This window comes from Hyla sarda, chromosome 7 (genome assembly GCF_029499605.1).
Source record: "Hyla sarda isolate aHylSar1 chromosome 7, aHylSar1.hap1, whole genome shotgun sequence".
NCBI lineage: Eukaryota > Metazoa > Chordata > Amphibia > Anura > Hylidae > Hyla > Hyla sarda.
In genome coordinates, this window is record NC_079195.1 from 80,332,555 (window position 1) to 80,354,023 (window position 21,469).

Sequence of the window (21,469 nt, forward strand, 5' to 3'; positions counted from 1 at the left end):
GAGGAGTCACGGCAACGCAAGGGTAAGGAACGCACAGCCAGGTGGTTACTTTGCAATACCAGCAGCATTACTCTTGGTATCCCACTCTCCCAGAACGGCTTACGGCAGCCAATATCTGCTAGAGATTATTTTTTTATTTTTAAATCATCAATTTGTAATAAATTGTGTAATTTATTGGTTATATAATTATTATTATTATTTTTATAATGATAGTGTACGCTAGCACTACCATATTTCTAGGGATTCTCTAGTTAGTTAGTCACCCTCATGTTTTAGTTTAACAGCTTTAATGATAACAGCTATTGGTTATTTGTTTTACATATATTTTTCAGATGTTTTTTTTTTTTTTTCCTCAGCCATGTAATCTAAGGGGGAGATTTATCAAAACCTGTGCAGAGGAAAAGTTGCTGAGTTGCCCATAGCAACCAATCAGATCGCTTCTTTCATTTTGCAGAGGCCTTGTTTAAAATGAAAGAAGCGATCTGATTGGTTGCTATGGGCAACTCAGCAACTTTTCCTCTGCATAGATTTTGATTCTTCTTCCTTCATGCTGCATTTTTATTTCATTTACTCATTCGTTCAGCCTCAGTCAGACCCATCTGTGTCACATATTAAAGGGGCAAATGGCTAGCCACGATTCAAATACAGATTACTGAATTCAAAAGACAGAGTTTAGATTCATATACAGATTGTTCTGATTTAATGTTTTAAACTTGCATGATACTACATATTGTTCACACAGATCACCTGACCTGGGCTGGTTTACTGAGTGCAATTCACATAGAGGGAGATTTATCAAAACTTGCACAAAGGAAAAGTTGTCCAGTTGCCCATAGCAACCAATCAGATTGCGTCTTTTATTTTAAACCGGCCTTCCTAAGAATGAAAGAAGCGATCTGATTGGTTGCTATGGGCAACTGGGCAAGTTTTCCCCTGGACTGGTTTTGATAAATCTTCCCCATAGAGATCATGAGCAAATTGTGCAGGTCTGTTTATGTATGTGTGCATGCAAGCAAGAGTGTATTTGTGTGTGTGTGTGTGTGTATGTATATATATGTGTATACATATATATATATATATATATATATATAAATACATACATACACGCACGCACGCACGCGCGCGGCATGAGTTTGTGCTTTAGGGTGCACACCCTAATGCAATAGGCTGCACACACCTATGACCGAGATGAGAACCTCCGACCCCTTGTGAGACCATATGCTGGTTCGGTTGGCCCTGGGTTCCTCCTAATGCAAGACAATGCTAGACCTCATGTGGCTGGAGTGTGTCAGCAGTTCCTGCAAGGCATTGATGCAATGTACTGGCCTGCCCATTCCCCAGACCTGAATTCGATTGAGCACATCTGGGACATCATGTCTCGCTCCATCCACCAACGCCACGTTGCACCACAGACTGTCCAGGAGTTGGCGGATGCTTTAGTCCAGGTCTGGGAGGACATCCCTCAGGAGACCATCTGCCACCTCATCAGGAGCATGCCCGGTCATTGTAGGGAGGTCCTACGGGCACGTGGAGGCCACACACACTACTGAGCCTCATTGTGACTTGTTTTAAGGACATTACATCATAGTTGGATCCGCCTGTAGTGTGGCTTTCCCCTTTGATTTTGAGTGTGACTCCATATCCAGACCTCCGTGGGTTGATAAATTTGATTTCCATTGATCATTTTTGTGTGATTTTGTTGTCAGCGCATTCAACTATGTAAAGACGAAAGTATTTCATACGATTAGTTCATTCATTCAGATCTAGGATGTGTTATCTTAGTGTTCCCTTTATTTTTTTGAGCAGTGTATAAACCCCTCACATATTTGAACATCAACAAAAATAAGGATCACTGTTGCTCAATAGCAAATTATGCTTTAGAATAATAATACTTGTAGTAAAATATTATTTTATTTGAGAAAACATACAGAGAGGAATTTTTCAAAAGATTGAGGGGGAGATTTATCAAGACATGTGTAGAGAAAGAGTGGTGCAGTTGCCGATAGCAACTAATCAGATCGCTTCTTTCAGTTTTCACAGGCCTCTTTAAAAATAAAAGAAGCGATCTGATTGGATGCTATGGGCAACTGCATCACTCTTCCTCTACACAGGTTTTGATAAATCTCCCCCTTTGACTATTTTATATATTTTTTTGCTGTGGTTTGTCACAAAAAAGTCACACACATGTTGAGTGTGACTTTTTGCCCACAGCAGCTTTGAGAGAAACCACTGTGGACAGTCTAATCTCTGTTTGCAAATGCAGTGGTCCGGAATTTATCGTTGCAACTTTTTCTACATTCCATATATAAGAAAGGATAAACCTTATTTCTAGCACTGGGGTATCATGTGAGTAAACGGAGGCTCCACTCCGTCTCCAATAGTAATCAGCAGAAGAAGCAATTCACACTTGACAACGAGGTACGTTTTTTTAGATGCTTTTAGTAGTTTAACTTACAAATAAGGAGAAATCTCCACTTTTAGGAAATGCAAAAGTTTCTTCACCCACAGTGCTCACTAATAATGTCCGACAGTCCTAGTTTCAGCAGCCGATATAACTTAACCCTTCCACGGGCATAGCGAAGGGGTAGACAGGTGAGTGTTTGACGGACACTTCCGAAGTTTTGGAGGACATGCCCCCTTTCTCAAGTAATTGTTACTTTCTCAAGTACAAGTTAAACTACTAAAAGTATCTATAAAAAAAAAAAATGCACCTCGTTGTCAAGTGTGAATTGCTTCTTCTGCTATCTTTTTCTACAGTCGCAGAAAAACTCGCAAACCCCTCCAAAACACAGCAAATCTATGCCAGCCCAGACCTGGCTTACAAAACTGCCTTTAAACAGCATGTTTAAAAAGTTGCAAATTTTGGCACAACTGTTGCAGAGGAGGCACCATACAACTGTACTGAAGTAAAAAAAAAATGTGTAGTACACGATCATATTTATAACATGCCCTGCACCCTGTAATACATTTGGTGCACGTACACCTTTCCAACACCACAAATTAAAGGTGTAAATAAACCTTCACCTAGAGTGTACAAAGCTACAACTCCCAGCATGCCCTGACAGTGAGGTCATCCTGGGAGTTTTACAACAGCTGAAAAGTCAGGTAGGTTCGGGATCACTGTCATAACACGTGTCTATATAGTACGCAACTACAACTCCTAGCACGATAAGAGTTTTAATAAATGTGAACAATCCCCCCCCCCCCCAATAAAAAAGGTAAACAATTAAATAAATAAACATATTTGAAATCGCTGTTTGTGGAAATGTCCGTACTATTAAAATAAAATGTTAATGATCCTGTGTAGAGAACGGTGTAAACGTCTCGTCGGTGTAAAAGTCAAAATTGCTGATTTTTCATCACATTACATCCCCAAAAAACAAAAAAAAAGGGGTGCAAAATGTTACATATACGCAAAAGTGGTCCTGTTTAAACAACAGATCATGGCGCAAAAAATAAGCCCTCATATTGTCCTGTATAGAAACATAATAGTGGGTCAGCTAGACAATAAGCAACACACAGCGTTTTTTCCTTTCGGTGTGCAACTGGCTGTGCTGGGGTAATTTCCCATAGATGTGTATTGCTCAGGCAAATTAATCATATGCTGTGCGCCATTTCATAAATTTGACGCACGTCAGCACTTTCACAGATAAAAAATTTTGACTGTAAAACACCACAGACAATAATAACAAATTCCCCCCACAGTATATAAATTGTCATGCAGAAATAATTTCTACCGCATATACTCGAGTATAAGCCGAGTTTTTCAGCACGATTTTTCGTGCTGAAAACACCCCCCTCGGCTTATACTCGAGTGAACTCTCCACCCTCAGTGGTCTTCAACCTGCGGACCTCCAGAGGTTTCAAAACTACAACTCCCAGCAAGCCAGGGCAGCCATCGGCTGTCCGGGCTTGCTGGGAGTTGTAGTTTTGAAACCTCTGGAGGTCCGCAGGTTAAAGACCACTGCGGCCTTCGACATCATCCAGCCCCCTCTCACCCCCTTTAGTTCTGTACAGTACTCGCCTCCGCTCGGCGCTGGTCCGGTGCTGCAGGACTGTCAGGTGGGGAGGTCGTCCGGTGGGATAGTGGTTCCGGGCTGCTATCATCACCGGGGAGGCCTCTTCTCCGCGCTTCGGGCCCGGCCCCTGAATAGTCACGTTGCCTTGACGACGACGCAGAAGTACGTTCATTACCAACGTCCTTCTGCGTCGTCGTCAAGGCAACGCCTCTATTCCGGGCCCGAAGTGCGGAGAAGAGGCGCCCCGGTGATGATAGCAGCCCGGAACCACTATCCCACCGGAGGCGAGTACTGTACAGAACTTAAGGGGGTGAGAGGGGGCTGGATGATGTCGAAGGCCGCAGTGGTCTTCAACCTGCGGACCTCCAGAGGTTTCAAAACTACAACTCCCAGCAAGCCCGGACAGCCGATGGCTGCCCTGGCTTGCTGGGAGTTGTAGTTTTGAAACCTCTGGAGGTCCGCAGGTTGAAGACCACTGAGGGCGGATAGTTCACAAGAGGATGATGACAAGAGGATGATGACAAGGGGATGATGAAGGGGGTGGGGATGATGACAAGGGGATGATGAAGGGGGGTGGGGATGATGACAAGGGGATGATGAAGGGGGGGTGTGGGATGATGACAAGGGGATGATGACAAGGGGATGATGACAAGGGGATGATGAAAGGGGGATGATGAAAGGGGGATGATGACAGGGTGATGATGATGAGGGTCTGGATGATGACAGGGGGGGATGATGTATTTCCCACCCTAGGCTTATACTCGAGTCAATAACTTTTCCTGGGATTTTGGGGTGAAATTAGGGGCCTCTGCTTATATTCGGGTCGGCTTATACTCGAGTATATACGGTACATATAGTGGATTGACAAGTGTGAAGGTAGATTGTATGTTTATATATATACATATATATATATATATATATATATATATATATATATATATATATATATACACACACACATTACCCACTATATAGTTAATTGAGCAAGGAGAATATTATTGTTTGCTATGCCACGTTTACACAAACTGTTTTTTTTTATTAATAAATTTGAAATTTCTTGCAAGAAGCCTGGATAACAAAAAATACCAAATGTCAACGCTAATACTTTATTTGTTTCCATGAAATCCTATACTGTGACCAGCCTTAGTTCTCGCCTGTGTTATTTTCGTAACATTTTTTACTGTGGTATATTGTTCCGAGCTTTGTATAGTTAAGCCGGCTTTGAGATAAAATGTAAGGTCTGATTTATTGGCTTAACTTTTACAATATTTTATCAAACACTGCCTTGCTATTGAGAAATTAAAAATATTACAAAAGCTTATAAATCTATATCCGCATTATAGAAGAGTATCCTGTATACATGTGTACAGACAAAACATTCTGCTTAGCCAGCGGCAGGTGTCTCAGCACTCATGGTAGAGGAGCAACCATAAGACTGCGTTCACACTTTGCATTTTTGTTGAATTTAAACTTGTGTTTTCTGTTTTGATTAGTGAAGACAATATTGAGTTTTTCCAGGAAAACATTCAATCTAGGAAGGGAAATGTATTACTAGAAAAAGTATTATCCTGAAGAGAAAATGGATTGGATCCAGCCCCCGACGCATTTCGAGCATACAGCTCTTAGTCATGGCCATGACTAAGAGCTTTATGCTCGAAACGCGTCAGCGTTCACCTGGTTTTAGGAGTGACATGTCACTTGCCATCTTTATGGCGAATTGTTTTTAACATGAGCATTAAACGTTAAGTTTTATTTACCATTTTTTGTCTGGGAGCTGGACCCAATCCATTTTCTGCTCTATGTCTACAAGGAGAGGCGGCTCCTCATCCGTGCTTCCAGCATTCACACCTGGGTATCCTCTTATCAATTGAACTGTGGTGAGCTGATCTTCCTTTTTCTACCTTTACTTATTATCCTGAAGAGTTCATCTAAGCCCCTATAAAGACTTATCCTTCAAATGGTGTAGAAAATATAAAACTTTATTCCTTCTTCTTTAACATGTTAAAGGAAAACTGTCAGCTTTCTTCCCCCGCACTAACCAGCGGTACTGGTGATACGCTGTTCAGTTTGATGCTTACCGTGCCCTGATCCGCCGCGCTGTTCGGTCGTTATCTCTATTTTCAGTATATTCAAATGAGGTGCTAACTGGCACTCTGACGTCAGTGCCGCTGGCTGCAGCACCGCCCGGCTCATCAATATTCCTCCCCTCCCTCTGCCTCTCCCTCTTCTCACCACTCTGTAATGAAGAGAGAGGGGAGGAATATTGATGAGCTGGGGGTGGCGCTGCAGCCAGCGGCACTGACGTCAGCGTGCCAGTTAGCCCTGCCGGTGCCAGTTAGCACCTCATTAGCATATCCCGAAAATAGAAGATTATGGCCGAATGGCGTGGCGTATCCGGGCACGGTAAGCATCAAACTGAACAGTGTCCCCCCGCACTACCAGCCAGTACCGCTGGTTAGTGCAGGGGGGGGGGGGGAGGAGAAAGCTGACAATTTTCCTTTGAGGACTAAGAACATACAGATCTGAACGATTTTTGCAGGCATCCCATTCTGATCACCACCAGTAATCCAGCGGTGATCGTCAGGGACGTGCACAGACATTTTGGGGGGCAGGGGCTCAAGTAAAAAAAAAAAAAAGAGCACTACTCATAATTATTTAAAAATGTTTGTAACAAAAACACCTTAAAGTAAATCTGTCAGCAGTTTCGTGGTGGTAAAACTGCTGACAGCCCTAAATAGCCAAAGAAGGTTAGTTGTTTGCTTTGCATGGCTGAGAACACACCATTTAAATCCTTTAAGGCGAAGTTTCCACTTGCATTCTCCTGCGTATTGGCGTTTTTTCGGGCATTTTTGCCTTTGTGTGGAAACTGCATTTTTGGCCCCTTTGGCAGTTTCCCTGCAAGTTTTTTTTTTAAGAATTTTGTTGGGTACCAAAGAAACAGGAACCAATTTATGTAAGTGGGCAGGGACATAAAAATGTAGCCGACAATATTAAAAATGGATAAAGGGGCCATGTAACTGTAAAGATAATTTGGGAGATTCATCAAAACCTGTCCAGAGGAAAAGTCGTTGAGTTGCTATCTTTCCTTTTTCAGAGGCGTTTTCAGAAAGAAAAGAAGTGATCTGATTGGTTGCTATGGGCAATTCAGCAACTTTTCCTCGGGACAGGTTTTGATAAATTTCCCCCAATATACTTTTTTAATTAATTTTGTGAAACTTTTTATTAATAATTTATTTTAATTATGTAATTTCTAAAGTGTGTGTTTTTTTAGTTTTTTTTACTGTATTCTCTTTATTTTATACATTATTTAGGTACTACTACTACTCCCAGCATGGAACAGACTAGTAGTAGTACCTAAGTAATGTATAAAATAAATAGAATAAAGTAAAAAAAAAATGTAAAAAAAAAAAAAACACACACACTTTATAAAAATACATAATTAAAATACATTATTAACAAAAAGTTTCCCAAAATGAATTTTAAAAAGTATATTATTTTTACAATTGAAAATTTCTTTCTTAAAAATAAAAATGTTGTTCCCTACAATTTTTTCCATCCCTATTGTATCTTTTTATTTTTTTTATTTTAATGGTAACCTATGAAATTTAATTAAAAATAAGCTAACACCATTCCTTTTTTTGGATCGCTAAAGTCCACAAAAGAATAAAAATTGCCCTCAAAAACTCCAAAGTTAAAACCCACATGGTGTTTTTCTTGGTGTTTTTTCACTCACATAGACTTCTATGGGAGAAAAATGCCACGATTTCTGTGAAAAAAAACACCATAGTCTCAACATACTGCTATTTTGAAAAACTGCCAAGGAGCAAGAAAACAACAAAAAGGAGTGAAAAAACGCCAAACTGAAAAACTCCAAGTGGATATGGCATTTTGCAGTTTCCCATTGACTTGCAGATAACATCTGGCCTCAGCGTTTTTTCACCAAAAAATTCCATGCGGCAGAATGGGCATTTTTATTGGCATTTTTATTGGCGTTTTTGCCAATAAAAAAAAGTGGAAACAGCCTAAGAGATTTTTTTTTTTGCACTTTCCTTTTTTTTCCACCTCGCCCTCTAATAACCATAACCACACACTTTCCACCTTTTGACCCATATGAGGCTGGTTTTTTGCTTCACCAATTGTATTTTGTAGTGATTTCACTCATTTTACCACAAAATCTTCAGTAACACCCAAACAAATTATTTGTGAGGCAAAAAGAAAAAAAAAAATACGCCATTTTGAAACTTTTGGGGGCTTCCGTTTCTACGCAGTGCCCTCTTTGGTAAAAATGCCATGTTATCTTTTTTCTGTAGGGCCATATGATTACAACAATACCCAATTTAGATAGGTTTCATTTTATTTTACTTTTAAAAAATAACTTTTTGTTCAAAAAAATAGTATGCTTAAAATTGTCCTCTTCTGACCCCTATAACTCTTTTATTTTTCCGTATACAAAGCTGTATGAGGGTAATTTTTGGCTGTTATCTGTAGTTTTTATTGGTACTATTTTTGTTTTTTTTAAACTTTTATGGCAGAAATTCCACCATGTGCACGATGCAGCACAATCCCACTGAAATCTATGGGACTGTGCTGCAGCTGAATGTCCGTGCAGAAAATTCTGGCGGAATTCTACACGGACATTCCGCCTCGTAAACATAGCCTTAGAGAGGTGAGGGTATAGAGCAGTGTTTCCTAACCAGGAGGCCTCCAGATGTTACAAAACTACAACTCCCAGCATGCCTGGACAGCCTTTGGCAGTCTGGGCATGCTTTAAGTTGTAGTCTTGCCACATCTGTAGTCAGGAAACACTGGGTTGGGAAACACTAACATAGAGGCTAAGGGTTGTGAGGGCATGGAGGCTGAGGACAAGGGAGAATATGGAGGCTAAGGAGAAAAGATGACATATAGGCTAATAGGGTGAGGGTATGGAAGCTCAGAAGAAGGATATGGAGAAAAAGAAGAAGGAGGATATGGAGGCCAAGAGGGGTGAGGGCATGGAAAAGTGTTTCCCAACCAGTGTGCCTTCAGCTGTTGCAAAACCACAACTCCCAGCATGCTTAGACAGACAAAGGCATGCTGGCAGTTGTAGTTTTGCAACAGCTGGAGGCACACTGGTTAGGAAACACTGATATGGAGGCTGAGACGAGAGGACACAGAGGATATTGGGATGTAAGAACATGGAGGCTTTATAGTGAACCCCCTTAACTGTCCCCACTAAGGTGCTGTACTGTAGTGTGTACTCACCACCTGCAGCCTCAGCAATGAGCTCTCCATCCCCTGTGTAATGCTGTGGTGACCTCCAGCTCCATGCATCAGGAGGAGCCAGCCTAACAGAGGAGGAGGAGCCCACCTAAAAGAGGAGGAGGAGCCAGCCTAACAGAGGAGGAGGGGCCAGCCCAACAGAGAAGGAGGAGCCAGCCTAACAGAGGAGGAGGAGCCAGCCTAACAGAGGAGGAGGAGCCAGCCCAACAGAGTAGGAGGAGCCAGCCTAGCAGAGAAGGAGGAGCCAGCCTAACAGAGGAGGAGGAGCCAGCCTAACAGAGGAGAAGAAGCCAGCCTAACAGAGGAGGAGGAGCCAGCCCAACAGAGAAGGAGGAGCCAGCCTAACAGAGGAGGAGGAGCCCGCCTAACAGAGGAGGAGGAGCCAGCCCAACAGAGGAGGAGGAGCCAGCCTAGCAGAGGAGGAGGAGCCAGCCCAACAGAGAAGGAGGAGCCAGTCTAACAGAGGAGGAGGGGCCAGCCTAACAGAGGAGGAGGAGCCAGCCCAACAGAGAAGGAGGAGCCACCCCAACAGAGGAGGAGCCAGCTCAGCAGAGGAGGAGCCAGCCCAACAGAGGAGGAGCCAGCCCAGCAGAGGAGGAGGAGCCAGCCCAACAGAGGAGGACCCAGCCCAGCAAAGGAGGAGGAGCCAGCCTAACAGAGGAGGAGGAGCCACCCCAACAGAGGAGGAGGAGCCACCCCAACAGAGGAGGAGGAGCCAGCCCAACAGAGGAGGAGGAGCCAGCCCAACAGAGGAGGAGCCAGCCCAGCAGAGGAGGAGGAGCCAGCCCAGCAGAGGAGGAGGAGCCAGCCCAACAGAGGAGGAGCCAGCCCAGCAGAGGAGGAGGAGCCAGCCCAGAAGAGGAGGAGGAGCCAGCCCAGCAGAGGAGGAGGAGCCAGCCCAGCAAAAGAAGAGGATTGATAAGCTCAGGCAAGTGCCTGACAAGTTGTGAGGGCACCAGAGCATTAGACGGGCCGGGGCTTAAAGGAGTAGTCCAGTGGTGATTCAGTGGTTTACAACTTATCCCCTATCTTAAGGATAGGGGATAAATTGCAGATCGCGGGGGGTCCGACCCCTGGGGCCCCCCGCGATCTCCTGTACAGAGCCCCGACAGCCCGCGGGAAGGGGGCGTGTCGACCTCCGCACGAAGCGGCGGCGGACACGCCCCCTCAATACAACTCTATGGCAGAGCCGAAGCACTGCCTTCGGCAATCTCCGACTCTGCCATTGAGATGTATTGAGGGGGCGTGTCGGCCGCCGCCTCGTGCGGGGGTCGACACCCGCTATCTCGGCGGAGAGCCGGGGCCCCGTACAGAGAGATCGCAGGGGGCCCCAGAGGTCGGACCCTCCCGCGATCTCAAACTTATCCCCTATCCTTAGGATAGGGGATAAGTTTTTCACCACTGGACTACCCCTTTAAATTATGTGCATGCCCCTGTTGATTGGAACGGGATGCCTGCTAAAATCATTCAGCAGGCATCCCATGACAATGCCTAGGGGAGTCCTGAGACCTTCCCTTAACAACGATCCCTGTGCTTCGCCGGTCAATTCTGAGCAGCGAATTGCAGCGATTCCAGGTCTTTCGGGTCTCCAGTGACCCGATGACCCAGAAGAGGAGAGTGATCGGTGGTGTAAGCTCTGTGTCCACAACAGGTTATACTGGAAATGATTTTCCACAATGCGCTACACCTGTCAGGAGAGGCTAAAAAATGACTTGGGGGTGTAGGGGGTGACACCATTTTCTACCACACCAGGTGACACCAACCCTAGCGTCACCACTGCTCATACTCAGTATCCTCTGGGTTCCATAAGAAACGCCTTGTTTTCTGCAAAAATACTCTGAGCCAGTCGTTGTCGCATCCCCTGCAATTGCAATCCTCAGGCAATCCTCATATCAATCTTCTTAAATCCACCTACCTGCAACGCATATAGAAAATAAATGCCCGCCTTTGAGTTTATACAGTTTACAGAGGTGTATATTAGTTGTTAGGAGCACAGTCAGTCAGGGCTGTAGGTGCCATGAGGTGAGTGAGGCTCCCCCTCAGGCACAACTGCAGGTGCTGTAAAGGGGGTGCGGCGGTAGCGGGCGACTGTTGGCGCTAGTCCTGGCTTAGACTAGACAACGCCATCTTATTCAGTTTATTTCAACTCTTGGCGGGTTGGATGCGCGTAGGCAGCAGGAGAGGCAGCTCTGGCAGTACTACATGGTTCTCCTATTACTGACCAGGTCAGTGGCTGCTGAGGTGAGGGGGAAATGACATATTTTTACATGGGACTGTATGATGGAGGAAGTGATGTATTTTTACATAGGACTGTATATAGGAGGGCTGAGGGGAGGGGAGTGATGTCTTTTTACATATGACTGTATGTTGGAGAGGCTGAGGGGAGATAGGGTGAAATTGTTTAGTACAAAAGGACTTAACTGTATGTTGTAGGGTCGATGTTTTCTTTTACATAGGACTGTGTGTTGAAGGGGCTAAGGGAGGGGGCGCAACTTTCTGTTCTTGTCTTAGGTGCACAAAGAGCCAGTGCTTTGTTAGTTTAGACTAATGTATTTTTTATTTTCCTAAGGAGAAGGACAGTAGTACATTGCATGAACTCTATCTCAAATTCCAGAGTCATTTCTAAAAGTTCAGTATATTTATTTCCTGATAGAACTTTCAGTCTTTTATAAAGGTTTTTCCCAGCTAGTTATTTTAATATATTTTTTTTATTTGTGCTTAGAGAGGCTGAAAAAAAAAAGCAAAATACGCCGCACTTCTAGGTTTGTGGTCAGCGTGAGCCATTGCCTGTTCAGCCAATCAGTGGCTACCGTGGTATCCTGCTTCTGCCTCTGATTGGCTGAGTGGGTTATGGCTCGTGCCGAATAATAAACCGAAATTGAGAGACACATCGATGAGCGAGGCACCGCAAAACAGGTGGCAGCTGGGGATAGGTAAGTATATGTTTCTTTTGTTATCTTCAGCCTGCCTGAGCACAAATTTAAAAAAATTAATAGCTAGAATAGCTAAATTAAAGGGGTATTCCAGGAAAAAACTTTTTTATATATATATCAACTGGCTCCAGAAAGTTAAACAGATTTGTAAATTACTTCCATTAAAAAATCTTAATCCTTTCAGTACTTATGAGCTTCTGAAGTTAAGGTTGTTCTTTTCTGTCTAAATCCTCTCTGATGACACCTGTCTCGGGAAACGCCCAGTTTAGAAGCATATCCCCATAGCAAACCTCTTCTAAACTGTGCGTTTCCTGAAACAGGTGTCATCAGAGAGGATTTAGACAGAAAAGAACAACCTTAACTTCAGAAGCTCATAAGTACTGAAAGTATTAAGATTTTTTAATAGAAGTAATTTACAAATCTGTTTAACTTTCTGGAGCCAGTTGATATATATAAAAAAGTTTTTTCCTGGAATACCCCTTTAAGTTACTATTCTATATGTATTGCAGAATGTAATAATAATTACATATTCATTGATTTTGAAATATAAATATGATGGTACAATAAATAAATGAATATCAGTTCAGTGTACACAAACCTCTGTAATTATCAAAACAATAAAGGACTGATAAATAATTTTAAACACCAATAATAAAGGAATAGGAGTCAATATGTGAAGAGTAATTAGAATGTAATACAGCACTGCCACCTAGTGGATTCTCATTTAGTGACAATTCTTTAGACCACTTGAGGGAAACGCAAGGACATATTTGGCTACAGGATTTAGATTAAGGTTTACACAGTGGATTACACTGAAATTGATATCAGGAAATAATGAATAATACTGTCTAACAAAATCTAACATCCCCAAAAAGAATATAAAGAGAATACATTATTAGTAAATGAAAAGATTAAAAAACATCAAACTGAAAAGGAATAATGGGCGTTCACAAAGACAAATGCAGCATGGTCTGTGGATTACACAGTGGAACCTACCCTTGTAACAGTGTTTTCATTCCAGTGCACCTCCAGCTGTTGCAAAAGTACAACTTCCAGCATGTCCAACAGCCCTTGGCACCAGCCGGTGGCACACTGGCTGGGAAACGCTGCCTTAACAAGTAGCAGATATATAAGGTATAGACTGCCCATTTTCTAATGACTACTATAGTGCTTGGCCCCTTCACAATCACCTGTTTAATCAATGATTTTATCCCCAGGGAAAGAACTTTGTAAATGCATATAGCTGCTTTTAGCTATTGATCACAGGACACACACTATTATATCTATGACATCATGTATTAATAGAACTTTTTGCAGAAGGATGTCTAACCTAGAAAATCCCATAAATCAACTGTATATGGAACTTTCCTTTGCAGTAGGCACTGACATTTTCTTTTATGTAGACCTTATTTACTAAGTAACTAAGTTAGAAGCCATATTTCCTTATTTTCAAAAATAATTTCTTCCTGTGAAAAGGAACTTTTTTTTTTTCAAATTCAAAAAGGTACCCATCCTCTTGTCAATAACTTCTATTTTATGAAAAGCACAATCTATCTAGATCCTGTTCTTGAAGGGGTATTCCAGGATTTTTTGTAAAGTTAGTGTAGTTCACAGTAAAGTGTCTGTGCCAGTGTTTGGTGGCTGGTTTGGCAATTTTTATGTGATCTTTGCCCCGGATGTTCATTTTTAGCAGCATACAAGATAAGTGTCTGAGGATTTCCCAGGTTGCAGTTCAGCACAAGACATTAAATCACCAGTCAGGTGTTGAAAGGGAGCTTGTTTGTGCTTCACAGGACACGGCCATTTACCAACTTATTTTGGATAATCCCTTTAACCCCTTCATGACCCAGCCCATTTTCACCTTCATGACCTGGGCATTTTTTGAAAATCTGACCACTGTCACTTTAAACATTAATAACTCTGGAATGCTTTTACTTATCATTCTGATTCCGAGATTGTTTTTTCGTGACATATTCTACTTTATGTTATCGGTAAAATTTCACAGATATTTGTATCCTTTCTTGGTAAAAAATCTAAAAATTTCATGAAAATTTTGAAAATTTAGCATTTTTCTAACTTTGAAAGTCTCTGCTTGAAAGGAAAATGGATATTCCAAATAAATTACATATTGATTCACATATACAATATGTCTACTTTGTGTTTGCATTAAAAAATTGACAAGTTTTTACTTTTGGAAGACACCAGAGGGCTTCAAAGTTCCACAGCAATTTTCCAATTTTTCTCAAGATTTTCAAAATCGTAATTTTTCAGGGCCCAGTTCAGGATTTTAAGGATCTTCATATTAGAAATACCCCATAAATGACCCCATTATAAAAACTGCACCCCCCCCCCCCCCCAAAGTATTCAAAATGACATTCAGTAAGTGTTTTAACCCTTTAGGTGTTTCACAGGAATAGCAGCAAAGTGAAGGACAAAATTCTAAATCTTCATTTTTTACACTCGCATTTTCTTGTAGACCCAATTTTTGAATTTTTACAAGGGGTAAAAGGAGAGAAATCACCCTAAAATTGGTAACCCAATTTCTCTTGAGTAAGGAAATACCTCATATGCGTATGTAAAGTGTTCGGCGGGCGCAGTAGAGGGCTCAGAAGGGAAGGAGCGACAATAGGATTTTGGAGAGTGAGTTTTTCTGAAAGGGTTTTTGGGGGGCATGTCCCACTTAGGAAGCCCCTATGGTGCCAGAACAGTGGACCCCCCCCACATGTGACCCCATTTTGGAAACTATACCCCTCATGGAATTTAATAAGGGGTGCAGTGAGCATTTACACCCCACTGGCGTTTGACAGATATTTGAAACAGTGGACCGTGCAAATCAAAAATTTTATTTTTCATTTTCACAGACCACTGTTCCAAAAATCTGTCATACACCAGTGGGGTGTAAATGCTCACTTCACCCCTTATTACATTCCATGAGGGGTGTAGTTTCCAAAATGGGGTCACATGTGGATATTTATTGTTTTGCGTTTGTCAGAACTGCTGTAACAATCAGCCACCCCTGTGCAAATCGCCTCAAATGTACATGGTGCACTCTCCCTTCTGGGCCTTGTGTGCGCCCCCAGAGCACTTTGCGCCCACATATGGGGTATCTCCGTACTCAGGAGAAATTGCGTTACAAATTTAGAGGGTCTTTTTTCCCTTTTACCTCTTGTGAAAATGAAAAGTATAGGGCAACACCAGCATGTCCGTGTAAAATTTTTTTTTTTTTACACTAACATGCTGGTGTAGACCCCAACTTCACCTTTTCATAAGGGGTTAAAGAAGAAAAAGCCCCCCAAAATTTGTAAGGCAATTTCTCCCGAGTACGGCGATACCCCATATGTGTCCAAAAACTGTTGCCCTGAAATACGACAGGGCTCCAAAGTGAGAGAGCGCCATGCGCATTTGAGGCCTGAATTAGGGATTTGCATAGGGGTGGACATAGGGGTATTCTACGCCAGTGATTCCCAAACAGGGTGCCTCCAGCTGTTGCAAAACTCCCAGCATGCCTGGACAGTCAATGGCTGTCCGGCAATACTGGGAGTTATTATTTTGCAACAGCTGGAGGCTCCGTTTTGGAAACAGTAGCGTACCAGACGTTTTTCATTTTTTGGGGGGAGGGGGGCTGTGTAGGGGTATGTGTATATGTAGTGTTTTTTACTTTTTATTTTAGGTTAGTGTCAGTGTAGTGTAGTGTTTTTAGGGTACAGTCACATGGGCAGAGGTTCACAGCAAGTTTGCCGCTGGAAGTTTGAGCTGCAGCGCAAAATTTGCGCCATCTCAAACTTGCAGCACTCACTGTAAACCTCCGCCCATGTGAGTGTACCCTGTACATTCACATTGGGGGGAGGGGGCAAACATCCAGCTGTTGCAAACTCCGAGCATGCCCTTTGGCTGTCCGTGCATGCTGGGAGTTGTAGTTTTGCAACAGCTGGAGGAACACTGGTTTGGAAACACTAAGTTAAGTAATAAACTTTCAAGTGTTTTGCAACCAAACTTAGTGTTTCCAAACCAGTGTGCCTCCAGCTGTTGCAAAACTACAACTCCCAGCATGCATGGTCTGTCAGTGCATGCTGGGAGTTATAGTTTTGCAACAATTGCAACAGCTGGACGCACTGAAGTAGGAAACGGACAATGTTTCCCAACTAGTGTGCCTCCAGTTGTTGCAAAACTACAACTCCCAGCATGCCCAGACTGCCAAGGCATGCTGGAAGTTGTAGTTCGGCAATATCTGAAGGATCAGATGTTTCCGAACTACAACTTCCAGCATGCTTGGGCAGTCTGGGCATGCTGGGAGTTGTAGTTTTGCAACATCTGGAGGTCCACAGTTTGGAGACCACTGTATAATGGTCTCCAATCTGTGCTCTTGCAGATGTTAGAGAACTACAACTCCCAGCATGCCTGGACAGACTGAGCATGCTGAGATTTGTAGTTTTGCAACATCTGGAAGAGCACAGATTGGAGACCATTATACAGTGGTCTCCAAACTCTGGACCTCCAGATGTTGCAAAACTACAACTCCCAGCATGCCCAGAAAGCCAAAGGCTGTCTGGGCATGCTGGGAGTTGCAGTTTTGAAACTCTCAGAGGCAGCAGTGAGATCGCTTTACGGCGATCTCACTGCTGCCAATGAAGGTGCCGCACTGCTGCCGGAAACTCACCTCCGGGACGCAGCGCAGTCGGGACCGCACGGAGGACGCCGGGACCGCACGGAGGACGCCGGGACCGCTCGGGACACCGCTCCGACGGGTAAGTGACGCCGGGGGACGGGTCAGGGACACTTAGCAGAGCGGTGTGTGTCCCGATCCCCGTGATCGGAACTCACACACCGCGCTGCTAAGTATTCTGATAGCGAAACGCTGCTATCAGCTAGTCAGATTTGACCAGCTGATAGCAGCGATCGCTGGGGGGGGTGGGGGATGAAACCCCCCGTGGTCGCATGGTAAGATGGCTGGCTATCAGTGATAGCCACCATCTTTCCGGGCGCTGCGGGATGCTGCGAGTAGCGGCAGTAATGTCCATGACGTACCTGTATGTCATGGGTCGGGAACACCTTGCCACCCATGACGTACAGGTATGTCATAGGTCGGGAAGGGGTTAAATAGAACAGGTAAAAAAAGTTTCTCTGGTAATTGTGCCCAAGAAAAGAAAAAAATATATACTTTTCAATAGAATGCCTAACCTTGCTTCAGAATTTGGTAACTATAACTTAGTTTTTTTTTTATTATTATTGTTTTAGTTGTTGTTGTTATTATTATTATTATTCACCTGTTGGGGATGGAGGGCGTTCACAGGGTTTGAAGCATGCCGATGCCCAGCATTAAACCGAAAGTAAAAGTCACCCAGCTGCTCACCGGAGCTGATCGGGACCATCGCAGTGAAACCACGATGTCCTGATCAGCTGAGAGGATGACAGGAGAGGCCTTACCTGCCTCCTTGTCGTCCGATCAGTGATCTGCTGCTTCAAACCTGAGATGCAGGCTGGAGCAGCAGAGCACCGATAACACTGATCAATGCTATGCTATGGCATAGCATTGATCAATATATACAATCAAAAAATTGCATAGCCCCTATACATAAATTTCCAAACGATCAAAATATAACAGTAGTTAAACCGTATGGTCGATTGCGTACACGTAAAAAAATGCCAAAGTCCAAAATTGTGCACTTTTGGTCACCTCATATACTATAAAAAAAATTCTAAAAAGCGATCAAAAAGTCCCATCAATACAAAAATGGTACTGAAAAAAACTACAGACCACTTCTATATAAAAATCTTAATCTTCCCAGTACTTATCAGCTGCTGTTTGCTCCACAGGAAGTTGTATTCACACCTAGCGGCCTCAGTGCCATGAAGTAAAAAGCAAACGAGCGACTGAAGTGTGGATGATGTATGACCTGAATACTGCCACACACTGTACCCCTGAATATAATACTACCGCACACTGTATCCTCTGAATATAATGCTGCCACACACTGTCCCCTCTGAATATAATACTGCCACACACTGTATCCCTAAATATAATACTGCCGCACACTGTATCCTCTGAATATAATGCTGCCACACACTGTCCCCTCTGAATATAATACTGCCGCACACTGTATCCTCTGAATATAATACTGCCGCACACTGTGCCCCTGAATATATTACTGCCACCCACTGTGCCCCGGAAAATAATACTGCCACAGACTGGGCACCTGGTATATTACTGCCAAATACTATGCCCCTGGTATATTACTGCCACACACTATTCCCCTGCAATATTACTGTCAAATGCTATTCTCTTGCAATATTACTGCCACACTCTATGCCCCCAAATACATTTTCAACAAACACTGTGCCGTTGTGCCCCCAGAATTAATGATGCCACTGTGCCCCCAGAATTAATGATGCCGCTGTCCCCTCAGAATTAATGATGCCGCTGTGCCCCCAGAATTAATTATGCCGCTGTGCCCCCAGAATTAATGATGCCGTTGTGCCCTCAGAATTAATGATGCCACTGTGCCCCCAGAATGAATGATGCCGCTGTGCCCCCAGAATTAATGATGCCGCTGTGCCCCCAGAATTAATTATGCCGCTGTGCCCCCAGAATTAATTATGCCGCTGTGCCCCCAGAATTAATTATGCCGCTGTGCCCCCAGAATTAATTATGCAGCTGTGCCCCCAGAATTAATTGTGTCCCTGGGCCCCACACAATGCAGATTCCATGTGTCACTGCTAAGCAGACAGCTTTGTCAGGGGTCATACCGCTGACAAAGCTGTTTGTTCAGCACCCACAACAGAAGGGTGGTATGATGGTAAGGGTGGCATGCTTATTATTCATACACCAGCTGCTACATGGCCCTTGGAGGAAGGGGGCCCAGACCTGCTTGGTAGGAAATTGTGGTAGGAAATTGTGCAAGACTCCTCCCCTTAGGGAACTGCAAATAAAGGGATAGTAATATTGACCTAATGGAAATAAACCATGATTGACACTTCTAGTGTTCAGTTAGAAGCAGGGACGTGCACACATAGGGCTCAAACGGGGCTTGAGCCCCTGCAATGCCCTTTTTTTTATGTTGTCAATCACCGCCTCCCGTCTGCACTCATCCGGTTATTGCGCCCCCAATTGTATGAGGGCTTGGTTTTTGCGCCCCCCAATTGTACTTTATAATGAAACCAATCATTGTACCACCAAATTTACGTCAAAACCAGAAAAAAAAATATTTGAGGGGCAAAAATGGAAAATTTTGGGGGCTTCTGATTCCACGCAGTGCATTTTTCAGTAAAAATGACACCACATCTTTATTCTGTAAGTCCATATGGTTACAATGATACCCAATTTATAGGTTTTATTTTATTTAGCTAATTTATAACTACATGCACCAAAATTAATATGTTTTAAATTGTCATCTTCTGACCCCTATAACTTTTTTTCTGTATATGGGTATACAGGTCTGTGCCGTGATCTGAAGTTTTTATTGGTACCATTTTTGTTTTGATGGGACTTTTTGATTGCTTTTTATACATTTTTTTAGGGTATACAAAGTGACCACAAATACGCAATTTTGGACTTTGGAATTTTTTTATGTGTATGCGTTGACCATGCGGTTTAATTAACATTATAATTTTATAGTTTGGACATTTACGCATGTGGTGATACCACATATGTTTATTTCTTTTTTTGTTTACAGATATTCTTTTTTTTATGGGGAAAGGGGGTGTTTCAAACTTTTATTACTGAAGGGATTAAATCACATTTATTATTTTATTATTTTTTTAGTCACCATAGGGAACTATTACATGCAATACTTTGATTGCATACACTAAACAATGCTATGCCATAGCATAGCATTGATCAGTGTTATCTGTGCTCGATTGCTCAAGCCTGGTCGAGAAATGCTATGTGCCCGGGTCGAGAAACTTCATTCATTTGGAGAGCGGGGTGTCAAGCAGGAGATGGCATCCTGCAGATAGGGGATACTTTTTTTTTTATACTGGCTGATGCACCTGGCACACATACTAATAGAATATCAGATATTTTGTACAAGTGACTTGAAGTGACTTGAAGATGTTTGTTTGGGGGAGCTGGGCATGTAAGCCCTTTGGAAATATTGGGATGTTTGCATTGATTACTAATAAAATGTGTTCTGATTTCATTTAAGTCAAAATTATAGACAAACACTATTCAACTAAACCAAAAACACAAAAACAGGCTGGGTTCACAATGGGCTTTTGTGTCAGTTTCACTGTAAACAAAAATGTAGTCAATTATGCTTTTAGGGCAAAATAAAGTTTGCAAGCAATTTTCTTGTTCGTTTGTTTTTTATAATGTTTACAATAAACTTAATCAAAAACACAGTGTGAACCCAGGCTTATACTGTTTGTGTCTGGATTGGGCACATTGAGTAAACATCCACATTGCAGGTAGTAAATTTAATAACTTGTAGATCCCTCTTTAGAAACAATAGCAAAATATGTCCTGTCTATGTAAAAAAACAAAAATTGAATGAAAGGATATTTGATGAAAAAAAAAAATCACACCCTCCACCATACTTCACATTTGGGATGAGGTGTTGAGGTGCAGTTATTTTTCTCCAGCCATTGAACCATAGCGTTCTTTACCCTAAAAAGTTCCACTTTTATGTCATCTGTGCTGAACATTTTTCTAGAAGAATTGTGGAACATCCAGGTGGTCTTAGGCATACAAGCCACAATCGTTTTTTGCTGAGAAAATTATTGGCACAATTGCTGTGTTTGGAGTAAAAACATTAGAAACCAACACCAAAAACCTCATCCCAACTTTAAATTAGCTTGCGTTGTGTGGCCAGGAAGGTGTTAAACAAATCTATCCAATGTAACAAATATGTGGTACAGCATGTATAATCTTAAATTTAATGTAATTGTTTAAGTAATCTCTACTTTTCTGGCCAAAGATTACATAATATAATTGGAAGTGTTTCCTCTCAAACTACAGACAAGCTGGATCTAATAAGGATTAAAAAAAAGATCCAAGTTTTGCTCCTCAATGCTGTAGACAATTCTCCTAACTGTGCTATATATATATATATATACATATATATATATATATATATATATATATATATATATATATATTGCTACATGGTACCTTAAAAGGAGTACTCCACCCCTAGATGTGTGATCCCCTATACAAAGGATCTCCGCAAGGGGACCCCAGTCACCAGGTGCACTGAGTGAACTCTGCTCCGTGTCGGATGACTGGCGATCACAGCCACCCCGACCCCTCCATTCATGTCTATG

At 42.6% G+C, this 21,469-nt stretch overlaps 1 protein-coding gene across 2 annotated transcripts in view; it reads right to left on the minus strand.

Moving 5' to 3' along the window:
* Window positions 1–1,746, minus strand: part of LOC130281717 (uncharacterized) — a 41,080-nt gene extending 39,334 nt beyond the window's left edge. Inside the window, exon 1 of one of the 2 annotated variants that reach the window (XM_056529241.1) lies at window positions 1,344–1,746. The gene's annotated coding sequence lies outside the window, so the exon portion shown is untranslated. Of the gene's footprint in view, window positions 1–1,177; window positions 1,283–1,343 lie in introns of those variants that run through there. The other variant, XM_056529242.1, reaches the window with a different exon arrangement.
* Window positions 1,747–21,469: the final 19,723 nt, after the last annotated feature.